At 35.7% G+C, this 24693-nt stretch overlaps 1 protein-coding gene across 1 annotated transcript in view; it reads left to right on the top strand.

Annotated features, from left to right (window-relative positions):
* The window catches only part of TENM2 (teneurin transmembrane protein 2), a 1449326-nt gene that overhangs the window by 194493 nt on the left and 1230140 nt on the right, over window positions 1-24693 (top strand). The window contains exon 4 of the mRNA XM_074604292.1: window positions 1916-2045. The gene's annotated coding sequence lies outside the window, so the exon portion shown is untranslated. The remainder of the gene's footprint in view (window positions 1-1915; window positions 2046-24693) is intronic.

Genomic DNA, 24693 nt, shown 5'->3' with positions numbered 1-24693 from the left:
TGTTTTGTTTTTTTTTTTTTTTAAATAAGATACTTGATTATTTTTTTCTAACATTTTCTAAGATAAAATCACCAAGGGGATAGGATTCATTGGTTTGTGGTTAGACCGTGCGTATTATAAATGTATCAACAGCGTCGGGGAAAGAAGCGAACCCATCACAGTTGTGTGTAGTGGCAGTGAGATGGGGCTCCGATGCCATTAGTACTGCTTAGATAGTCACGTGGTGGGAAAAATACTTACAGTCAGCATGTGAGTCATGGCTGAGTGTGCTGCTTGTACTTTTCCAGTTTTTTCTTTATTTCATGCTTATGTATGTGATCAATTGAATTAATTAATGAAATTATTGATACATGGCTTGATTACCACCACCACCACCCTCTTTCACAGGTAAGGGATAATCAATAGAGTAAATAGCGTTTGGGATTTACTGGAAAGAACTACTGCCTCAAAGATTTTTGGTAATAGTTAACTTTGTATTGGTCACCCCATTTAGGTTAATCAATACCTCGAAGTGCTGCAGAGAGCTTGCACAGTTGCTGCGATAATTAATACTGAGCATCCTACATACAATAGTACTATTCTGGATTAGAGATATTATTCTTATTTTCTAGAATATCTTTTATCATTTAATCTCCTTATAATTTTCAAAATTTTACTTTCCTTTTTGGAAGTTTTATGTAGTGGTATTTTCACTTTCTATATGAAGAAAAAATTTCCTTTTTAAAAATTTTTTGTTTGTGTTTTGCTTTGGGTTGAAATTTATTTTATGGTACTTTTTAGTAGTCCAGCATTTAATACTACTAGTTCCCCAGCAGACTAAGGTGAGAACTCTTTAGTTTTCAAGGTTGAGATAGATTTTTGGACTCCATGTAAAATTCCACATAGGGTTTATGTTCAAAAGAACTGGCGTTATATCTGACAGGAAATTACGCTGTATAGCTTGGAATTTACTGGAAGATCATTTTTGACCATTTTATAATGGGTTGAATTGTATTATATAGCTTATTAAATGACAGTTTGGGCAGCATGAAGCAACTATAAAATGTGAGAAGGAGCGGATGTTATCCAGAGAAGTACCTAGATTATGGATTGGATGGGAGGAGGGGAGTCCTGGGCCATTTGATAGAAGTATTATGCCTACTTTCTTTCTGGAGTAGCTTTAGTGTGTTTATAGCATCTGTATTTAAAAAATGGTGCGCTATGTGAAAATGTAATACTGTTAGATCATAATACATAAAATAGAAGAGATTGAGTTACCTACGGGATTAATTCCTTTCTATAAATAGGGCCTCATATGAGCGAAGTGTGGGCTTGTTGAGTGCACACATCTATGCTGTACAGAACTTTCTACTAGTCTTTGGATACTGTTAACAGAGCCTGCAGCGCACGCTCCACAGTGCAGTGTGGATGCTACATTGCAATGAAAATTGTTCTTATTAGCAGGTGATATATATTATTATACTGTAATGTATATTTATTAGCATATGAATACTTCAAAGAAACATCTGTATTTTGCTTCAGATCACAGTGTCACAGAAAACTTTTTCTAAATTGCGGCCTAAAGAGCGTATTTAATGCCGATGCACAGTCTGCTATGTTACAGTAGATATTCCAAAAAAGCCTTTTTTTTTATGGGCTTATAAATCACAATGCATTAGAAGTAAAATACAGGGCACCTATCACAGAACACCAGGTGTGCATTGTAATGAGTCTCAGAGAGGCCATACATTTTAGCAATTAGATAAGATATTCATATACGCTATCATCAGAAAGTGTACAAAACACTTAATTTTTCTTACAACGTGTTTTCTGTAACCCTAACTTTCTGATTGTTCAAGAATAAAAGTAAAAATTAAAATTTAAACAATAAATCCAGTGATTTTTTCGTTTGTTGTTTCCTTGTCTTTTCATTTAGATGTAATCACTGTAACGACAGACTAAGGGCAAACGAAATTAAACCAGTTGGGTGAATTAGCTCAGCAAGTGACAGTTCACAGGAGAGTCTTTATCTACTGTTTCCACAGACTCTGTGTGCATAATTGCAGGTAAGTGCAGTGGCTACGTTTTCTTCAATAGAACAATTATAATAGAAATTATAATTAAAGGTCTGATATTATACTCATGACTAGATATTTGGGTCAAAATTGTACATGCACTATCTTGAAGCCTGTTCTAAAAATGTATTTGATTAAATTTATATTTTATTGTATCCCTTCAGGGGTATGATTATGCAGCCAAAATTACTCAGTTAATTTCAAAATGATGCTTATAAAAGCTGGCCATTTTTATTAAGTATTTCAGACTTTTAGTGCACTATTTTTATGTTGAGGTATTGTTCAATGGAAAGTTCATATATGCATATCTCTACATATTGCAGTACTATGCTTGTAGAATTTTCCCAAAATTTTATATATATATATACACATATATATATATATATATATGCACCAGAACATAAATTTCAGGTACCTAAGACCTTGGGAAAGGCCATGTCAGAATCAAGCACATAATTATCATCTGTGACACCAACAATCTCTTGTCAATGTCTCAGTGCTGTTATTCACAGTGGGAATAAAGGCATCTATTAGTCTGTGTAAAATGCTGTGTCGGTTTTCATGATAGCTAATAACATAAATCATATTTGTCACTGCTGAAAATACAAATCGGGAGGGAGGACTAACTTTTTTGCAAAATACCTTAATTCAGACCGTCCCTGCTAAATACAGCATAGAATGCGAAAGTTACTGTGAGCTCTATAAAGATGCATTTTATAGTAGTTTAATATAGCACCCAAAAGTGCATATTTTGAAGAATGTTTTACTTACAGAGATAAACTAAATACAAAGATTTAGTAGACAACATGGCCAGTTACTTAGCTAGGTTTCTGCTAAAACACATTAGTGAGGCCTTTGAATCTGTAAAAGAAAACATGAGAAGAAATTCTTCTAGAGTAAGAATATAGCAGGTGACATGTTCAGTGTGAGCTATCAGCTTACATTTTCGATGCACAAGACTTAACTTTTGAATGCATAGCAAGTACATAAGTGGCTTTTGGAAGTACTGGATATGTTCCCTAATTTTTCTTGTGTATAAATGTATTTCTTTTTCATTGAAGTCACTGACAGAATTTAGAATAATAGCAATGAATTAGAAAGTTTCCAAAATTAAATGAAAATAGATCTAATGTACAATAATATGTTTGGTGTTTGAAAGCAATAAACTGTTTCTACACTTCTAAAATTCAGTATAACAAAATATAGATCTGTGGATCTTGAAATCATGGTAGGCCCAGTAACCCAGGTCTTGACTTGAACTCATCAAGCTAAAGAATGATCTTTACCTTTGCACATTCTAAATATTTTTGTGAAAACTCTTACTTCTGTTCAAAAATCTGTTATACCCACTTACTGCTAATGAAGGGTATGCTACCACAGGAGTTTCCTTCCGTCATACCTTGTTTTCATAGGTTTTATGTGCAGGGATTTAACAAAGTCTTGATTTCATGTGTCTTTTGAGTTACGTCACGAGAACAAAATCTACAGAACATATTGGAAGAATTTGGTGGTTTACTTAAAAATTGGAATTTGTTGTATTTAAAGAGCATAAAAATTAAAAATAAATAGAATTCCAGCCTGACAGTAAGGACTGAGTTCTGCACAAGCCTTGGTTATCCTGAAGCCTGGTAGACTTGATTACTAGTTTCTGTTAATTCTGTGTAAGTAGGTGTGTGTATGAGAAACTGCGTAGAATTCCAGCTGAAAAATGAAGGCACTTGCTTTTTTCATAAGCTGAATCTTTTCATTGCACCTGCGTTATGAGTTGCTGTTTTCCTATATTCTCTTTGTGAATGTCTAACAAGTGTAGAGAAGCTTGAGATTTTTTTTCCTTAAGGCATCTGTGAGGACAACACCAAAAGGAATTTAGCAAGATAAACTCAAGAAGGACTGACCATAAGTAGGCGAGGTTTCCGAAGTCTTTTGTTTATCATAGGAGGCTTCTAAGTGATCTTTTGATATGAGATCCTTAAAAAGTTTGAGAAATACCTGCATTTTTTATCTGAGGTTCTCATTCTACAGACCTAACTAGTGGGTTTTCTGGTATGCTTTTTCTCAAAGATTAGGGGGCCAGATAAAGTACCAGTACTTTATAGACAAGGGAGTCCTGGTATTAGTTGTTTTTTGAACTGTGAATGCTAGTTGTAAGATTGATATAACAATGTCTGTGTCGGTAAATAGTGCTTTAATTTTAACCCTAGGTAGGTTTAAATTTAGAAAATGGGGAACTTTACTATACATTTAAAGCATTTGTGATTGAACTTAAATGTAGAATTCCTAAACAAAAGCATGGCATTATAGAAAAGGAGCTTTAAAAAATGGGATGTTATCTTTATGTATATATGACTTGTCATACTTCCTCAGTACTAGTGGAATTGCATTCATACTACTAGTCGACACCATTGTCTGATTATCCAGTGAGTAGATGTCGCTCTAAAAATAGACTTTTATCTCTTCACATTCTCAGAGCTAATATCAACAGCATTCTATAACTACATCTTTATTAGTTCACAGTCTCACAAACATTATAGTAACTCAATAAAGAAGGAAGATTGGAAAGTAGTACTAAAGAGTGAATAGCAAGAAAATAAAATTCTGATGACCCAGATTCCTGAGTTAATTATGCAAGCCAGCTCCTGTTGTTACAGATGGAAGACTATAATTTCTAGATTCAGACGTTTGTAGGTGCCTAACTCCCATTGAATTAAAATGAGAATTAGGCTCCTAACTACCTTTCTGAATCTGGGATGAAGTGATTTTAGCAGCATTTGGTTTCATTAGTGTGGAGTTTCTGTCCGCTTAAATGCAATTATTTTGTATTTACTCTGTCTTAGTAAAAATAAAACTCTGGCCGTGGAGTTAATTTGTTGTCTATAAATGGTCTGTGATTTTACACTTTTGAAAGAGAAACCTTAAAAAAGAAACCCTGTTGAGAAGGGTTTGTGATTTGAAGGAAAAAAATTCTTCTCCAAGATGCATCCCCATGCCTTGCATAGATTGCTTGCAGCAATTTCAACCATTACTGCAGAGTCTGACTTAGAATGCAGAGGGAGCAGTGCGTCTATATATTAGTAAGGCCTTTCATTAAATCTTTACTTTTAAAAATAATTGGTTCTTTTAATCTGTAATGGAACATGGACTTACAGGCTGCCTGTGATTAAAATTAAACCTTATTTGTCTTTTAATATGGTGCTATGTTCATCTGTAATTGAGTAGGGATCGATGCCAGCCCTGTGATGGGCAGTAAGCTTATCCAACATGACGGAGATAGATTTCAGGGAAGACAGACTTTGCTGTTTCTATGTACAAGTGGGATGAGTAGACCATATCAGCAACATTTAATTATTTTGTAGGTAATTATTCATTTGAGGGACACAAGTTTCAGAGCATATTGGAATAGAAGGAAGACCAATACAATTACCGTTTGGCTAAGTACGCAGTTTGCACTGGTAGCTGGAAAGTCATAATGAGCTTTTCATTACATTTGAATAAAGGAATGTTTAATTTAATAATAGAGGCTCAGACTACTGTTTCGTATAACAATGATGACTTGGAGGAAAGAGGAAAACAAACAAGAAAAAATAACAAAGAGAAATGAAGTGGTGGATCAGTAGCAGGGATTCTTGCAGTGGTGTTGTGGTTTGGGACAAGTATTTTTTTGTTTTGTTTTGTGAAGATCCTTTGCTTTTGTAGAATTATACAACAACTTGGTTTGAGAAGGACCTCTGGAGGTCACTTAGGCTAGCCCCCTGGTCACAGTAGGTCTAGTTAGACCGGGATGCTCAGGGCTTGTCCAGTTGAGTCTTAAATATCTCCAAGGATGAAGACTCTGTAACTTCTCTGGGCATTCTGATCCCTTGTTTGACCACCCTCATGGTAAAAATAAATAGTTTTCTCCTAATGTCTGATCAGAATTTCCCATGTTCTGGCATGTTTTTATTGCCTGCTGACCTACTGCTGTGCTCCTCTGAGAAGAGTGTCTCTCTATTTTCTCTGCATCCTCTGAGCAGCGGGTTGCAGACAGCAATGTGTCCCCTTGGCCATCTCTTATCAAGGCTGAACAAACCTACCTCTTCATGTATTCCCCTGCCCCCACCCATCTCAGTGGTCTCCACATTCTAGTGTGTCAGTATTTTTCTTTTATTGGGAAGCCCAGAACTGGACACAATGGGGTCTAACCAGTGCTGAATTGAAAGGAAGGATCACTCGCCTGGACGTGGTGGCTGCACTCTTGCTAATGCAACGCACAATACCATTGTCTGCCTTTGCTGCAGAGGCACGTCCCTGGGTCATGTTCAGCTTTTTGCCTACCACGACCCTCAGGTCCTTTTTTGACTGACTCCTCCCAGCAGTCAATGCCCACCTCTGCTGGTGCATGGGTTTATTACATCCCAGAAGTGAGACTTAGCATTTTCCGTTGCTGAGTTTCAGTAGGTTCCCATCAAGCCGTGTCTCCAGTCTGTCATGTCCCTCTGAATAGCAGCCCTGTCCACCTACTGACTGCAGCCCCTCAAATTGTTGTCATCCACAAGCTTGATGAGGATGCACTTTGTGTCATGCACCTTCATTAATGGAGATAATTCCCAGTATTGGTCCCCATACTGATCCCTAAGAGACACCAGTGCTTACTTGTTGCCAGTTGGACTTCCCAGCACTGATGGTGACTTTCTGAGACTGGTACCCCAGCCAATTCTCTACCCACCTTGTTGTCCACTTATCCAGCCTGTCTCTCACCAATTTGTTGAAAAGACGACTGGGAGACTGTGTCAAAAGCCTTATGAAAGCCAAGGTATCCTACATCCACTGACCTTGCCTCGTCCACAGAGCCAGTCACCTCCTCCTAGTAGCGATGAGGTCAGTCAGTTATCATTTGCCCTTGGTAAACTCAGGCTGGCTGCTCCCAACCACCTTCTTGCCTTCCATCCATATAAATGGTTTCTTAGCAAATTTGGTCCGTAACCTTCCCCAGAACTGAGGTAAGGCTGACAGGACTGTGCTTAGTGGGATTTGCTCTCTGCTTTTCCCTCTATTTTCTAGTGATCAGAAACCTATCAGGATCTTCCACTGGTTGCTGTAGCTTTTCAAAGATGATAGAGAGCAGTCTCACAGTGGTATCAGGCCGCATCCTTCAGCACCCTCAGATGTATCTCACATGGTCCCATGAGTTTATATATGTCCAAGTAGGTTAAACAGTCTCTAAGTTTGTCTTCCTCTGCTGTGGGTACTGCTTCACTCCCATGGGAAATATTGGAAGGAACTAATACATTCAAAGATGGAAGGAAATAATAAATCCTCCCAGATCTTATACAGACTTTCATAATGAATATGTTTCCACCCAGCTTGAACAGTGTTACTTGAAAATGTGTTTTTATATATGAACCATTGTTCAGGAAAACTAGATTTTTTTTTTAACCGCATTTTCTGTGTCCCCTGCACCATAAATAATCGTTAGCTTTATGCTGCTTGCTAAGCTATAAATATTAATATACCACTAGTGATGCTAACAGAGGAATAACTCTGTTTTATTAGCAGTGTCTGTGAACTGGAAGAACTATGACCAGAGCAAGTATTATTTACCTATTAGAATTTTCACCGCTTTTTTTTTTAGAGAGCAAATAATGGTGACTCTATTTCTTTATTTCCATGGTAAAGTTAAAGTAGAGATATCAGAATGGGCAGGCTGTAAAACCAAATGCCTTTTTGTCTTGGCTTGGACAGATTATGCTTGTGCAGAGTTTGTTTCCTGTTTTCTTATTTCTGAGTGTCTTTCAACCACAGTCTACCAAATATATCTCTGTGTCTGTCCAACTGCAATATCCATTGAAATTACATTTTGTCATTTCCTTGGTTAGTGCATTGTGGCATTTGATCTTTATAACTTTTCACACTACAGATAATCTGAAAAATTCTGTTCACCTCAGGAAACAAAAGTCACTAGCCCTCTTAACTAACTTTTGCTAATTTTAAATTGTTGGGGTAGCACTGATAATGAGCATTGGTAACTTTATACTTTTGTTTGAAGTATCATTAGTATAATCTGCAGTTTATTTTATCTTGGTCTGGGAGGACTTGTGGCTATAATCAATAAAATTTTTTGAGCATAAAACAAAAATTTAAGAAATTTAATTTTCCATTATGGGATTCTCAAAAGCTACTTTATAAAGCAATGAGTTAGATGCTCTAATGTGCTTCCTATGAAGACGTTTTTAATAGCTGGTAAAGTAGTTTAACTTACTTGACCATGTTGTTAAGGAAAGAGCAACTGAGACAGAAAAACATTATTTTTTCCTTCACTCTTTTCATGCAGTTCCCCAGATCAATAAATAGCCCCCAAGTACATATGAGGACTTCCATATGATGCCTCACCCAGAGGAATGGATTCAGCGATGTAAAACTTCTCACATTCACCCTTTAGTCCATTCATTTACTGTTTAACCATTGGAGGCCTTTTGCAAAGTTCTGCGTGGTATTTTCACATATAGCACCTTAACCCTAGAGTAGTGCTATTACAATAAAGCTGCTTTAAGTTACGAATAAGAAGTATTCTTAAAATCAGAATGACCATACTTTCAGATTTCATGAATCTATGTGAGAATAAGTACAATTCTGTTGTTAATACCTAACATAAGTTTGGTTAAACGTTGGGCAAGACAGCTTGTCTGGAGTTGAAACCTGGTTCATTTCATGCTCTTTTTTTAAGGTTTATAAGGTATATAGATATACCACAAAAATTTGAGTATGTAACCAGCTGCCATCAGAACTGTTTTCAACTAAGTTGCTGTTACAGTAACCTAGCCTGTAAAGTCTAGCGCTTGGAATATGCAGATAATTTCTTGCAGAAAAATCCTAATATTACACCCTCCTTTTTTGTTCACACTGCAGAGAGCGAGGACCTTTACAAGAGTCAGATTCTAATCCAATTATGAACTAATGCCATATTTTTCACTATAACTTTAGTTTTATGAAATCTTCTGCAAGCTCTGGTTTTGGTGAGTGTTAAATCAGGTTGAATAAGAGTTTGGTAGCCCTTTGCATACTACTAGTTATAAAACATTATCAGTATCTGCTTCACCTACTTAATGACCAGTTCTTATTTTGTTCTAATTAAAGGTAATTACCATCAAAATAGCAGCTTGTTCTAGCAACACCCTTAGCACAAAAGCAGTCTTAGTTTTAGTCTCTATTTCAGAAGTTGTTGTTCAGCAAAAGGAGGTGGCAAGGACGTTTCTGAAATAGCTTTTGAACTTTTGACACAAAGGGACTTGCCAGATCATCTGCCAGAGATGTCAACCCTAATGCAGTAAAGCCTGTTGAATGCACAGAGATGATCTTTTCCTTCATACAATAATTTCCATTTTATAATAATGTTATGACAGTAACCAGTGTATTTTAGAGGACTGTTGTACTTCAACGGTTCAACTCATACAACATTTGGCAGCTTCTTCCCCACCATACTTGAGGCATGCAGTAAGAACTTGCTCAGAAATGGAGTGTCTGTCTCTTAGTATTCATTGATTCTAGTCATGCAATTTTACTTATTCATCCAGTTTACATAACATCCAAGTGATAAGTTGCACATAATTTACACAGGTAAATTACACGCAGCTGTGGCTTTTAAAATCTTACAGCCTGGGTCAGTACTTCTAAGTTGTAGCTTGAAAGTTTCAGTGATTCAAGTTCTAAATATTTTTGTCACATTTTTTTGTCTGTTGCATACTGAATCAGATAACTTGCAGTGTATTTCAGTATGTTTGCCTATTTCTGACATGTGCTAGCAAAAGAGAGGTTTGTTCTTATCAAGCACAATAAAGATAAATACGTTTCCTAAGGCTTCATTTAACACTAAATGTCTTCAGTCAGTGTTTAGCAACATTGCAGAGAAAGCATACATTGGTGAGTGTTTTTTTCATTTTACTTCATACTTTCACTTGAAAGTGAAGCAAGGTAACCCAACTGTTCATCCACTATGAACACTGACTTTTACTGATCTGTCTTTTGGCTAGTATTTAACATGTTATGGCAGAGCTTGTTTCAAAATTGATAGAAAATCATAATTTCAGTTAAAAGAAGTTCTTACATCTTTTTCTTTTCCCCACTGTCGTATTTCAGCTACATCTGTCTTCACAACCAATGCACCTAGAAACTTAGCTCAACTAAAGAACTTCTGCTTCAGTTGTTTAATTCCAAACTTGAATTCTTGAAGCTTTTCCTCTCTCATGCAAGTGCAAAGATATCAAACTCCCCAATATTGAAATTCTTTAGATAGCTAAATGCTTAGTAGTTAGTATTCCCAAAACTGCTTAAGAGTAGCAAATGCATATTTTTCTTGCCATGCATACTCTTGAAGATAACCTTTATCTCTCTGAATAAATATCATATATTATTCCAAAGACTGTTACTAATTGGTTATCATCAAGGAACTTTTTTCACCCTAACTTGTAATGAATTTTTAAATTTCAATTATTCTACATTAGATTCTCAGTGTATAGGTAAAGGAGTTACAGTATGTGTGTGTCTTAAATTTTGCTTTCATTCCAACCCACTTAAATGTAGCATTTGTCCATGGGAATATCAAAGCTTGCTTTGATTGCTGAGACATAGACTAGCTGTACCTACTTCCCTTACTCACCTTAGACTCCTTCTACCCTAATAGCAAGCAAAGGGAGACTGATTGCTTTAATTATATGCAGGAAACAGTTGTGGAGTTGTAGATCCTGTATTCATGATTCAAAAGATCAGGAATTTAGAATATAATTTGTGATTATGTAAAAGTTATGATGCAAGTTGAGAGTTTTGTTTGGGTTTTTTTTGCATAATTTTCTTGCACAACAGCAAAGTCTGCAGCTAAGGTTTAGAGAGGATATTGAAAGGGAAAAGCATAGATCACAGAAAGCAGATGCTTAATTAAATAGAGAGGCATAGTATGTGTCACCTGAACGTTAGGACGCAGATATTTATCTCCATTTGTGACAGTGAACATTTATTAAAACGTACATCTAAATAATAAACTTCAGATATGAAATCAAATGGTTTGTAACTCAGTTGCTATAGTGAAAGCCTAAGAAACATGTCAGGTTTTACCAATGTTAAAGTTTCTTGTCCACAAAACATCCCCTTTAAATTGATGTGGCAATACAAAATATCCTGCTAGTAGGGAATTCTCTCAGAGAGTTCAGAATAATGGTATTGCTGGATGGCATCTTTCAGTTGTAACACACGTGGTCAGAGTATTTCAAGACTAGAAGGATCTGTGCTTGACAGCAGTCCTTCACTTCACCTACAAGCAAATTAGAGAAGCTCTAAACTCACTCCCATAATGACAATTGATCCATTTGTAGTGGTGTAAATGTCATTACTCTGCCTTAGAGACAGTAGGGTAATCTCCAAAGCAATACAAAAAGTGGTTACTAAATAATGGCAACATATTTTGCATTTGTTTACACAATTTTTTGGCTTTTTTTTTTTTAAGTGAGAACCAAAGTATAGCAGTCAGTATCATAATTTGGGTAAGAATATGGTAATATGAATCTACAGTAAAAGGCTAAAACTACTGACCTGCCTCCAAGCAGTTGTATTTACAGGACACTGAAGAATAATAGCGGTTGCATGCTGAACCATGGTTTTGGGGTTTTTTTGGTGGTTTTCTTTTTTCTTTTTTTTCCCTAGAAATGCGTATAGTGATATTATACCGTGAAAAAAGTGACACAAGAAATGTAAAAATGCATATAGATGAAGAAAGTAAGTTACAGGAACCATTTTAAAAATGCAGATAATTAGTTCCATAGTTTTCCATTACTTTCAAATGTCTGATTTGTTCATGTTACTGGCAACTTAAAAATATTGTTTAATAATTTTAAGCTAAAAATACAGTTGTTATTAATTTGTTGTTATGAAGTTGAATACTATGGAATTAAATATTTTCTAGAAGTCACCAACTGTATATCGTGATACCCATTTACCACAGAACCAGCAACTGATGCAATTTCTTGCAAGAATGAATTAACCTCTGTTCAGCATGCGTTAAATAAAAACAAATTTAAAAAAAGACATCCCCCCCAAAAAAGTTGAAATTGCCTTTATTGACTATCATAATAGCAGTTTGTTGATGCCTTACATCAGTGAGCTTGATGCGCCTTCATAAACTATTGTGGGAGATCTGTTAACAATGTGAAAATTCAGTCTTCTGGTTGTTTAGAGACTGCTATGACACGAAGAAAATTTTGGTATCTTTGAATTGTGTTACAACACATAAACGACCTCTCACAAGCGAAAATGCCCCAGAACTTTTGCTCATTGATTTTTAGAGATTAATACAATTTGACTATGTAAATCTGTTCAGAAAAGATATAATCATTTAAGAAAAAAATTGCTAGAACGTTTTAGCTACTGCACTGTGTCCACCGAGGACAGGGTGTGTATTTGAGAAAACTCATTAGTGAAACCATCTGTTCCTCTTTCTTTGTGAGCTCTGCAACTTTGTGTGACTTCTCTGTTTCCAAAATATCTATTGTTCTCATCGCAAAGAGTGCTATCTCACAGACTGAAGAAATCTTTCCAAGCATCAGAAGTGATGGGTATTTCCACATGGTTCATTCTTCACAGAAATGTCTTTCAAAATAGTTTAAAAGCTAGTTAGGCCCTCTGAAATCTCTAAACTTAGCACCTGAGTCCATTTAAATTTCAGAAATTCTTAGGGAGTTATTGACCCTTTATAAGTGCCTTTTCGACATTACAGCCCCATGAAAATATCAGTGGCGCTGCATCCTTTTTTCCCCTCTTTTTTTTGTCTGTTTGTGTGTGTGTATGTGTGTGTGTGTTGGTTGGTTGCTTGGTTGGTTTGTTTTTTTTTTTGAGGTTGGTCTGACAGCTGTCCTTCTAAAATGGGACACACTTGCTTGGAATGAAAGAGGTGGGTGAGCCCCTATCTCATAATCAGTATTTTTGCTGGTCTGTAAGATCAGATTAGTAAAATCAGAGACAGAGATCAGAGATTAGTAAAATCTCTGATCTCAACAAAGATCAGAGATTAGTAAAAACTGGTTTAGTAAAAGAGGGATGTTATTGCTGCCTCGATATATTTCCTAAAAGCATTTATGCAGCAGGAATGCATTGTTTATATCTCTGTGTAATGGTTAAACCAAATGAAGAGAAACTTAATTGAGCATGTTGTGATATTATAAGTAACTGAAGCCAGTGTGGGTATCTTTCATTCTTTGAGTTCAGTAGATTTGGTATTAACAGCTGGGGGAAAAAGAAAAAAATGGAGAAGAAAACTTATGAGAAAAAAATGATCCTATGTTTTACAGCTACTGGAAAAGACACGTATTGTAATAATAAGTTTAATGCCTTAAGTTGAACTTGAATCTGACAAAGCATAGCAGGTATATTTCCAGGCACTCTGGTGTAAGACCAGTTCTCTTTTTTCTTTCCAGAGAAGCATGTTCTGGTGATGCAGAAGGGTTAGCAAATGGATTTAATGGATCAGTACTCAAATGTCTTAGGATAAACCTAATGCCCACAAGGCAAACACTTCACTCCTTTTTTTTTTTTTTTTTTAATTATATAACCACATATCAGTGTATTGATTCTGAAGAAATTTATTTGTTTGATTGTTAATTCAGTACTTGACCTATACTACCAATTAGGCACATTGTATTAGCAGCTCTCAGAATTTTAATACTAGTTTTTCAGTTTGCTATCGTAGCAGCAGCTGATGGGCCACATAGCATCATCTGAAGGTGAGTCACTTGTGTTTTTTCAGATTGGTTCCTCTACAGTGTGAATGGAACAATACTCAAGTGTGTGAATGTATATCAGAAAGGAGAATATTCAAGACTTGCTGTGTTGTTACTCTTATTTATGTGGAGCTAAGAAATTTGCACAATATGCATTTTGAAAGCACCCTTATATTCGTGAGATTCACAAAGCAGCATGACTTACGGCTTTTACTGTTCAGGAGTGAGTGAATAAATAAGTCTTCAGTGATAAAAGTTGAAATGATGATGTTACTGTATTCAGAGATCAAGTCCTTGGCCATCTTTATATTAATATAGAAATACTTATTATGTATCTTCATGATGAAAACTGGTATATGAACAGGTGAAAAGGTATGTGTTTTCATGAAATCTTAATGACCTATATTGCCCAATTATAGAAATGGTCAACATTGCTGAGTTTTCAAAATCCTTGCCTCAAAACGAACAAATACTTTACAAAACAGTGAAAGTAACTTTTTTACAGTGTTTGATTACCGTACTTATAAACGTTTTATATTCTGTTCAGTGTCATTCAGCTTGCAGTCTTCGTAGTTTCCTCCTGTTCCTCAATCCAGGACAGCTCTGTTACAGACATTAATATGTGGCACATTGTGGTTTCAGTGTCTCAAATTTTGAAAATTAATGGATAGTTTTAGATCATTTGTAGTGAAAATTAAATTTGTCAAATCCTGTTGTGGTTCTATGCGTAGATAAATATGCTGTAGGTGGGCTTAGCATTAGTTCTGATGTGATCACATCAAAATGTTACTATCTTATTACACCAAGTGAGTCACTAGATGATTGAATTTTTTACGTTTTTGATATAGAAACTATATTTAACTAACACAAACATTGAAGACAAATAATGGACAGAGTTGTCAACTGCCTGATTTTGGCTATTTTTTCTGAATCGTTTACATCTCAAAAAAATATATCCTATGTCTATTGAATCACAGTACTGTGATTACTTCCATAAATATTGCACATTTTAGATTTAGATTTTATCACCTGATCTTCTGTGTGTTCTCTGCGTTTTAAAGTTCAGTCATGATTTTTCTACCTTTCTCCAAACTGAGTTTGAGTATGTGTGCACAGCATATAGGAAAGTAATGAGTACATATTTAGGTATCTTAATTATCTGGCTTGGGCAAGACAAGAAATCTAGTTAAATAAAGTGCTGTATGGACTAATGCTCTCAGCCGTGCGTTGCCATGGCTAGATCACTTTCAGAATCAGTGTTTAAAGTGAGATGAGGTCTTGTGGTCTATTTTATCGACTGTAATCACAATAATTTCCCCTAAATTCATGGCATGCTACTGAGCTTTTTGGTAGGGAAGATGTTTTCTCTCTTTTGGTATAGGCACACATCAGTTTTAAATGACTGAATACTGAAGTTATTTGGAACTCACAGTTTTTATTTAAGGATTTTTCAAAACACAAACCCCCCAAATAATTTTTGCTCGGAGATTGAGACATAGCTTCATTTTTCCTCTTTTACTCAAACTTCCAGAAGCATGATTTTTCTACAGTTACAATGTGAATTATTTGGGCATTGCCATTTATATTGGAACAATGGTATCAGTGTAGATGAATTGAAAAGTCTTTTAGCCATTTTGAGTCCTACCTGTCCAGCGTATCATTAGGTCATTTATGGAGGGTTAGTTTTGTTTTGCAAAATTAAGTTAATAATTGTTAAGTTAATAATTAAAGGTTGTATTTTAGGACCTAGTAATACAAACAGAAATTTTGAAAGAGCGATTTGCGCTTCCTTGTACGATACCAATCTAAGTATGACCAATTGTCCAGAGCAATCTTCCAAGAGAAAGTTGTCTTTTCAGGGAAAAGTTGTAATGACAGGATTCTCCTAGGAGTGAATTTTTGGCCACACTGTAGACCTTTGGAAAATGAATTATTAACACTGTTGCTGACAAATCCTTAGATACATACACATTGACAAGCACTGCCATAATAAAATAAGCATTCACAGCGTTCAAAAATCATGCATTGCCACAGAGATTCTTGTAGCAGTCCAAAAAGCAACTCACTGCAACAATATTATTGTCCAGGGGTTTTTTATACTTTCACTTTACTGCAACTTCAGTGCTAGCTTTAATGAAAGTCTTCATAAAAGCCAAGCAAATTGCAATTTTAATTTTTTTTTTTTTAAATCAGTTCTACATTGAGTTTAGTATTTCCATCTACTATTTCCTATTACCTAAACCATCCACCGGAAAATGTTGAAATACCTTTTTCTGTTACTCTTCCCAAGAGTTCACTGGTGCTCATCAAACATGGAGGTTCTTTCAAAATGTAGTGATCCCTTTGCGCGGCTTGACGGAAAAATGTCACTCAACATAGAAAGGATGAAAGTATGCATGCTAGGGGGACTTTAGAAACATTTGGAAGAGAAACACTGTGATTGACATGTCTGAAAGGAAAGTGAACAGTGAAAGACTGAAAAGATTATCATGACCGAGCAGAACCAATTCCTATACAAAATTGCTGGAGTGTTTGGAAATAGTGTTCCCCCTGCATGCCACAGGTTACAGTGTTGTTGCTGATGTTTAAGGATCATTACTGTGTAGAAGCGAAATATCAATACCAAAGACTGAGGCATAAATGATGATGGGGACTTTTTTTGTGTTTTGTGCAAAGCAAGATATGCAAGACACTTGAATCATCAAACTAGTTGAGATTTTATGTTATGCAGCAGTTTCAAGGCCCTTGGGTACCTGTTCTCTTGCTTCGTACAATAAACCTCCAAGGTAACATACAAGTTTGCAAAAAGCTTGAGTGTTTCTGAGAAAAAAGTGAAGGTGAAGCACTTTATATCTGATGAACACTTAGCTGTGTCCTTCCCTCTTTGGTCTTGTTTTTTTTGCCCGTAGCAATTCCACCAGTTTCCTTATTACAGCAAGACTGTATTCTTTGGTCTTCATTGCTCATCATTTTTTAACTCTTATTATACATGAATTAAACTCAAGATTTTAACTGAGACTGGGATACACAGTGCAGCATCCTATAGCTGTAAAGCCCAAAACTGGGTCTTTGAAAATCTTGAAAGCTGCTTAAAATTTCTCAAGGATGTGCTTATTTTTCAATAATAATTATTGCTGGTCACGGTGGTATAAATGTAAACATTTCTGCTCTGTTAGTTAGAAACCTTCTAATTCTCTGCCTAAACTTATTGTTAGTTTGTCCCGCCTTGTTACATTATCCTCTGTCTCAAACAGTCATTTGTCAAACAGTCATAATAAAGAGGAGGCAAAGCTACAGAAGAATAAATACTTCTAAGTAATGTAATCCTTCACATTATCTGAACTCATACGTATAGAAAGAGAATGGGACAGATTAGTGTTTGTGAATTTTCAGGTTATAAATATTCACAGGTACAGTTATAACAGCTTCTGAAATGAGAGCTTGAGCCGTTAGTTTAAAAAACCCTCTGTGCCAAATTAAGTCTTGGTGTCCTTGGTAGGACTAGGATGAAGATTGAATGATCTCTACTGTAAGTGTAGTACTGACCCCGCTAGCTAAATTTAAGAGGTCTGAAAAGAAGAGAGCAGTTTAGAACTGACCTTTCCCAGATTAATTACCAGCTTCTGAACCTGATTATGTTTCATATGCCATTCTCCAATATTAATTCCCTGTACAACATGGTTGAATGCATATGTACTTGTCAGTCTTATTTTGTAAGAATTAATTAATAGGAGATGCATGTATGAATTTTAACATTTTTGCTATTGTTTCTCATCTTTATTTTACTTTGTACTAAGTAATCCTTGCTTAGAATACTATTCTGTATGTGGTGGACTATATAATGGTGTATTCCCTGTGTATCCAAATTAAACCTCCTGTGTGCATATGTATCTACGTATAAAAAAAAGGAAAAAAATAACCGTAACATTTTTCTTATTAGAAATGTACACAAGAGGGTTTTTAAAATTATTTCTCTACATAAATTGAGTTCAAATTAAATGTCAGATATAATGTGGTGTAAGAAGTTTGAAATATATGACAGTCCTCAGAGAAAAAACTAGGCATCTCCTAGCCAAATTGTTATTTGCATAATAGTGAGCTATAAAGTTATATATCATTATATGGCAGAATGCCAGACCATAATCTGCCCAGTAAAGCTACTGAAAACTTCAATCTGAAAAGCATTCATCTTAGAAAGGAGTTTGCGTCTTCTATAAAACATGAAGAGTATTGACTTTTTTTTTCCTTGAGCAAACAGAGTACTGCAATCTATTTCCAGCATTCCAGTTTAGCTGTGGTAGACACAAATGTAAAATGAATGTTGACATATTTGTTTAACATCCCCGAACAGATTAAACTCCTTTAGAACTTCTTCAGTAATCAGCCTTGAAAAATATAAACTAACATTTGCATCCCTGGATAGATTAAATTGTTTCAAAAGTTCTTCATTAATCAGTCAAGGAAAATGTGTTTAAAAAAAAAATAAATAACAGCACGTTCTTTGCAAATATGCTGAATTCACCTTCTGATAATGTTAACCAATTTCAACACATAGCGTCATTTTTCTTATGTAGTTAAGACACTATTTTTAAATGTTATTGATATAAAAGGTCTTTTTAATTGATGGCAAGTTGAAGAAGAGCCTATGAATAAATCTATTCGGAAATAGCTAATATTCATGGTTATATGAGGGGGATTTTTTTCATTTTCTCGTTCCTGTGTGCAGACAGTTGTATTAGCTGCACTAGGCACTGGCATTAGCCTGCATATCGTTGTATGAAAACATCCCAGAGACTGCTGGTCTCAGAGTTATAACTACAGTAAGTGAGACTAGCTGGGGATCAAGAAGGGGCAGATTCTTGAAAATCTTTCCAGCAGTTGAAATAATACAAAAAGATTTAATAGGCTATTTTCTCTGCAGTTCAGAGCTAATAAGTAAAATGGGCCAAATTGATATCATGATTTGATCTTAATATGTTCATAGTCTGTTTGTAGATAGAAAACGGCAGGGGATTTTTCAGAACAAGGTCACTGGTAAAATAATATTTATGATTTATATTTTGCATTACATCAAGGGCCTTTTGCTTTGGATATGATTTGGTTTTGATAAGCAGATGAGCATTTTGCTTAACGTGAGGTTTGGAATCCTAAAATATCTTAAAGTACCTAAAGTGAACTTGATTAAGATTTTTTTTTTTACTTAGAATACCTTTATTATCAAAGAGTGAGGTTATTACCAAAAAGTTATGGGTATACGTTGATAGCATTGCACTATCAAGTAACTGCTTCGCTTTAGCTTTTTTTTATGAAAACTGCAGGAGAGGGCACATTTTTTCAGATGCCTAACCGTATCATTGGATAGGTATGTAAATTCATGTGTTTGTTTCAACTATCTGCTAATAGTTTACGTTGTTGCACTGCTCGTTATTGCATACGTCCTCCAATTCTTCTGGTCTTCTTTACTGATTAGTGGCCTCATGAACAAGATACTGGGCTAGCTGGGCTTTCGTCCTGGTCACTCCCATCAGAACAGTCTTATGTTCCAAAATGGTGGCTCCATTGAAATAAGTAGCAGTTACACAATCTTTTTCTTGTTTTCTCCCCACCCCCCACCCCCTTCCGTAGTCCCCTTCTAATTACTCTTCTGTACGTGGTCTCTTCAAAACTGGATGAGAATCCTTTTTCAATAAAAATTTGAGGGTCAGCAATTATGCTGCGGAGTGCCTGTCCCTGAGCGCCTTGGGATTTATACATTTTCTGTATGAGTGAATGTCATCTCAAGTGCGTTCAGATGTAGCAGCTTCTGGACATCATTCATGCAAACTATTGGTGATCAGAATGTCCAAATTAAAACCATTTAAAAATGTTCTAATCTGACTAAATTTCTTTACCATGTTGTGATTCGCTGTTGCCATGTAGCATGAAAAGTTTTCATTGAATAAAAATGGCATTGATTTTCAGAGGGCTCTTACTGCAAGTTATCAATTACAATTCTAAAATTGAGAAATACTAACTTCCACTTCATATTGTAACACTGGAAAACCCAATAGGTTCTTGAGTTTCAAGAATTGCAGTGAATGGTTTAATGTGCCTCAAACTTACTAGGCACTAAGAATTCTTCAGGGCCTGTAGTAGGAAGTGACCTGAGACAAGTAATTATTTTCATGTAATATTCCCAGCTCAGTACAACTATTTTGATTCATGCGATTAAAAAACCCAATAGGCAGAAATTAAAAATGTGCAAACACGGGTAATTTTGCCAGTCACAATTGTTTAGGTGCAAAGTGTTCTGAACTTATTCTAGCCATTGACCATGCTGTTATTTAGCATTAACATGAAGACATACACAGACATGAAATTTGCAACACACATTGGACTCAACTGTCTTTTTAACAAATCAACACACGATTACTTTATAAAGTCAGAATTCCCTCCCTAAAAAACTGGTAGGGAACTAACTGGTAGGTACTGGGAATTAATGTAGCTAAGAATGAAGACAAAGCAGCAGGTATCTAATCCTAGCAAGTCACTGTTGCCAGGAGTTATTGGTATTTTTCCAAACTGAGCTCACTTGTTATTTAAACGACAGTAAACTGATACAACACCTAGTGATATCCAGAGGCAATTTGAACTCTTACTGAACAGCAGTACCACTGAGGTGTATAAAATATGCAGCAACTTTACATCAATTCATTACGTATGTCAAAAAAATCCAGCACCAAGTACATCATGGTTGGAAATCTTGCTTTAGAGGTCATTTAGATAATTTTTATTAATGATAATTTATATGAAGATTTATGCGTTTTTAGGATTCATAATGCTTTTAAATTGGGTTGCCATTTTTTTCCAAACCTAATAACAGGCAAATTTTATAGACATCTCAAGACAGTAAAGCTTGTAAAAATGCAAAATAAAATAAAATGCCCCAAACAAAACCAAGAAACTGTACAAAAATTACAGAATCTAAAAATGTATAATTACATTGAAGGAGACACCATAGTAGGTTATTTGAATAAGCTCAATGCAATTCCTTGTTTTTAATTACTGCCTTGAGCTCAGCTTTCAGAATTTTGTAGTGATTTATACTATATCTAAGCCCTGGGGTTTTTTTTTAATACATTCACTTGAAATGTTACTACAAAATTTTAAATAAAAATAATTAAAGCTGAATTTGATAAGGAAATAGAGGAATTAAAAGTAAAAAGTGAAGATCTTTTCTTAGTAAAATTACCTGTGCTCTGAATTCTTCTAAATGTTAAAGAACTCATTCGAAGATGTACGTATGTTCATATGCAAACGTGCATGCCTGTGTCTTCTGCAGAACTGGGACACCATTCTTCTGAAGGAAGACTTACAAATCTTCCTAAGCAAGGAAACTAATATTTGCACCACCAGGGCAATCATTTATAGTATTAAGATAAAAAATTATCATATCTCGTATTTTACTGATTTTTCAGACTCAAAGGTCCAAAAGCAGTCTGTCATGTTTATATATTTATTTTGTAAATGGCACGTAAATATGTTAAGGCAGCCACCTTTGAACTGCTGTAGAATGTAACAAATCACAATATGAAGGAGAAATAACACATTAATAAGATAAGCTAAGTGCATGTATGTAGAAAATAGCTTAACGAGAGAAGATATCTCAAACTGAACTTTCAGAAGGTAATTTGAAATGAACTTTTTAACCTCAGGAGTAGATTAGATTTAGAAGAGTTTTCTTATTGTTGTCTACAAAATGGTGTTCTCACCTGTGATACCCACACTGAACATGTGCTCAAATGCATGCAATAAGATACACAGACCTCCGCACATTCTGGCTTTGGTCAAAATAGAAGTAGCAATCTGCAGAGGGCCTGTTCTGAAGTAGCTGTAGGAGAAAAAGTAAATTCTCTTCAAGTAGTAGTTTTCTAAGCAAGTAGGACTGTGTTGTTTCCTAGGAGCTTTGTCTTGCACAGAATAAAGTTCCTGATTGCTTCCTATGGATGTTCCTATTTTGAACCCAGGGTGGGGTGTGGGGGGGAAGCTTTTATTTTTGCTTCAACTATAAACTCTGGTCATGTTGTGTAATTTAATGACTTATGTAAACTTAACTCTAACTTCTGTGCCTTTTCCGATTGGGTGTTATGTATGCTAGTTTGCTACTTTTTCCTCAAAGGCCTCTCATTCCCTCTTTGTTCAAGAAGGCAACTATGAATAGACTTTAAATGCATGTTTAACCTCTCTAATAGAGATATTCATATAGTATATGTACATAACTCCTTTTCAGAAGGCAGGTAAGGTGATGAATTGTCAAATTCAAACCACTGCTATGTAAATCCAAAGACCAAAACTCAACAGCTTTCATCGTGACAGCTAAGTTTGGGTTGGGAGCTCAACAGTGAGTTTACAGTCAGTATTCTAGTGTGAAATATCCTTAGACAAAGGCATCACTCAATAAATGAAATCAGATGTGCAATATATACATCCAAACCTGCCAGGTTCCTACGTGCCCTTTGCCCGTTGCAGAATAGGAATGTTCTCCCATGGACCACAATACTGGTCTAGCGTCTGGTGGCGAACAGAAAGTTGTCATGATGCTGCCCGCAGACAAGGAAGTATTAATGTTGCTGCTCAAATCACAAGGGAGGTGTGTGACCTGACCTGCCATGTATGATTTGGGTCACCTGGAGATCTCATTACATCTGTGTGACCAGCACTGTGTGCTAGGTTGCCATCTCTCTTCCTGGGATATCTGTCTAAGCATTGCTTGCCATTAATAAGAACAATCTGGTGACTAAGACATGTCCTGTCTGTACAAGAGAAACACGTGAACTCCAGCCAGAGATGGCTGCTGTATCCTTCAGGGAAAGAGAAACTGTGTGGCAGCCATCGTTGCGGGGCCTCTGTGTATACGTTTGGTCTGGTGAACCTAAAAGTCCTTCTCACTATGCACACAGGTGGAAGCACAAGTGAACAGTGTGGGATTGATGGCATTGGTTCAGCTGTGTAAGGCTGCCTGGAAGTGTTCCAGTGAAGTAGAGAATTCCTTAACTTTTATTATTATAATAGTTACATTCCTGAATTAAAGGAAATTAATTTAAATACAGCTTTCGTAGTTAAAAAAAATGTTAAATACATAACTGCTAACTATTAGGGGATGCTTCTTGACTATTACTTATACAGTCAATGAATGTCAGAGTTCATTATGTGGCTGTTAAATTTCAGTAAACATCCTTTCAATAATCAATTCTAATCCTGCAGATTTAGAATGTCTGACATATTACATCTAAGTTAAATGCACCTCTGTGAACTTGTATTAAAAGCTTTCATTTTACTTTTTTCCCCCCTTTGAGATGCAGTAACACTGGTAACTGGTAATTCTTCATACTGTCACTGTATGCACAGGGTCTCATTCACCCCATCCTTCTAATTGCAGTTGTTTTAAAATAAAAACTTCTGCTAAAGAAAGCAGTAATCAACACCAAATCCCAACATTTCTAATATAAGCTGCCCCAGTAGGAGTTTTTTCTTTGAATTTCTAATTAAAAACCTTTTAACAAAAGACAGCTTGAGTCTGAAGCTGTCAGGTCTTCCCTTGTCCTTGATGCATACCAGGGGGAAAAAAAATTTAAAAAGCAAGAGAGAGGATTTTACTTTTAAAGAAGCTCCAGTTTCTTGAGACATTTGTATTCAGATATTATTCTATTTTTCTCATGGGAGCACAGCTCTACTCTTCAAATGAAAAAGAAATAATAAAACACATCAGGAACCGTGGACCTCAGACCTACTCTTTCTCTCCTTGTCTTGGAATGTTATTTCCATATAGAAAGCTACCCTAATGGGACACTTGTAAATGGCAGGGAATTTAGCCCTTGTGGAGTCTTCTCCAGAAATTGGATTTTTGCTTAAGCAAACAGCAAACCATGCAGCAGGGAAAAAGCTATTTATTTGGCTACCTGTTGAAGAGCCTTACAAAAATACAATTCAGTCTGCTACGATGAGCGAAGTCAGTCTAGTATGCCCTGAAAAAGGAATCATTTTACCTCAGTTGGATGTTGAAGCAGTCTCTAAGTGCAGTGAAAGTTAATACGAAATAAATCCAAATTTTAAAATTTATTTATAACAGGGATCATGCAATCCAGCTGTTGTCATTAAGCACAGATTTCACTAATGGCTGTCAAAAACTCATTTTCTGTTTTTGCTTCTAGGTATCTGTCTAGTTTATGGAGAAAATAAGAATGTAGATAAATGGAGAGAAAATCAGGATGTTTTCTTCTTTAGACTTTTTTTAATGTTTCAAAGCTCCTCAGTTGAAAGTTGCCATTAATATGAACTCTTGCCTCTCTGATGTGGACACTTCATTCTCTTAATCTGTGACAATTAATCGATTCATTAGTAAGAAAATCTTGTTATAACTTCTTTCGGAAAATAGTCCACCACAGACTTGAAACAGTTCTGTCAGCTGAACATGAGTACGTGTTTACTGACATCCAGAATTTTTACATCTGGGGCATTCTGGATGCTTATCGCTTCTCAAAACTAGGTCAGTTCCTGCATATCTGCACCTGGTTAAACTGCCATAATTTTGTTGTGCATAGGTGGAATCTGTGTGTCACAGCCTTTTCCAAGAGAAAGGTTTTCCAAAGATGCAGAGCAGTTCAACTACTAGGAAGGGCCTGGTTGTGAAAATTTAGCTACTGTTGTATGGTGAGCCTTAAAACTATACATGTAAATACATCTTTTTGTGTTTTTTTTTTAAGATTGCCTACTTTCTGGTTGTGAAAAAGCTTTCATTCCAAAGCATTTTTTACAAACAGTAGTTTACAAGTATTAGATGTTCTGCTATTTGGGGGGGGAGGGGAATCTCAAAAGAAAAACAAACCTCTAAGGTCCAAAAGAAACTGGAAGAATACAGATTTAAG

This window comes from Larus michahellis, chromosome 11 (assembly GCF_964199755.1).
Source record: "Larus michahellis chromosome 11, bLarMic1.1, whole genome shotgun sequence".
Classification (NCBI taxonomy): domain Eukaryota; kingdom Metazoa; phylum Chordata; class Aves; order Charadriiformes; family Laridae; genus Larus; species Larus michahellis.
This window is presented reverse-complemented; position numbering and strand designations above follow the sequence as displayed.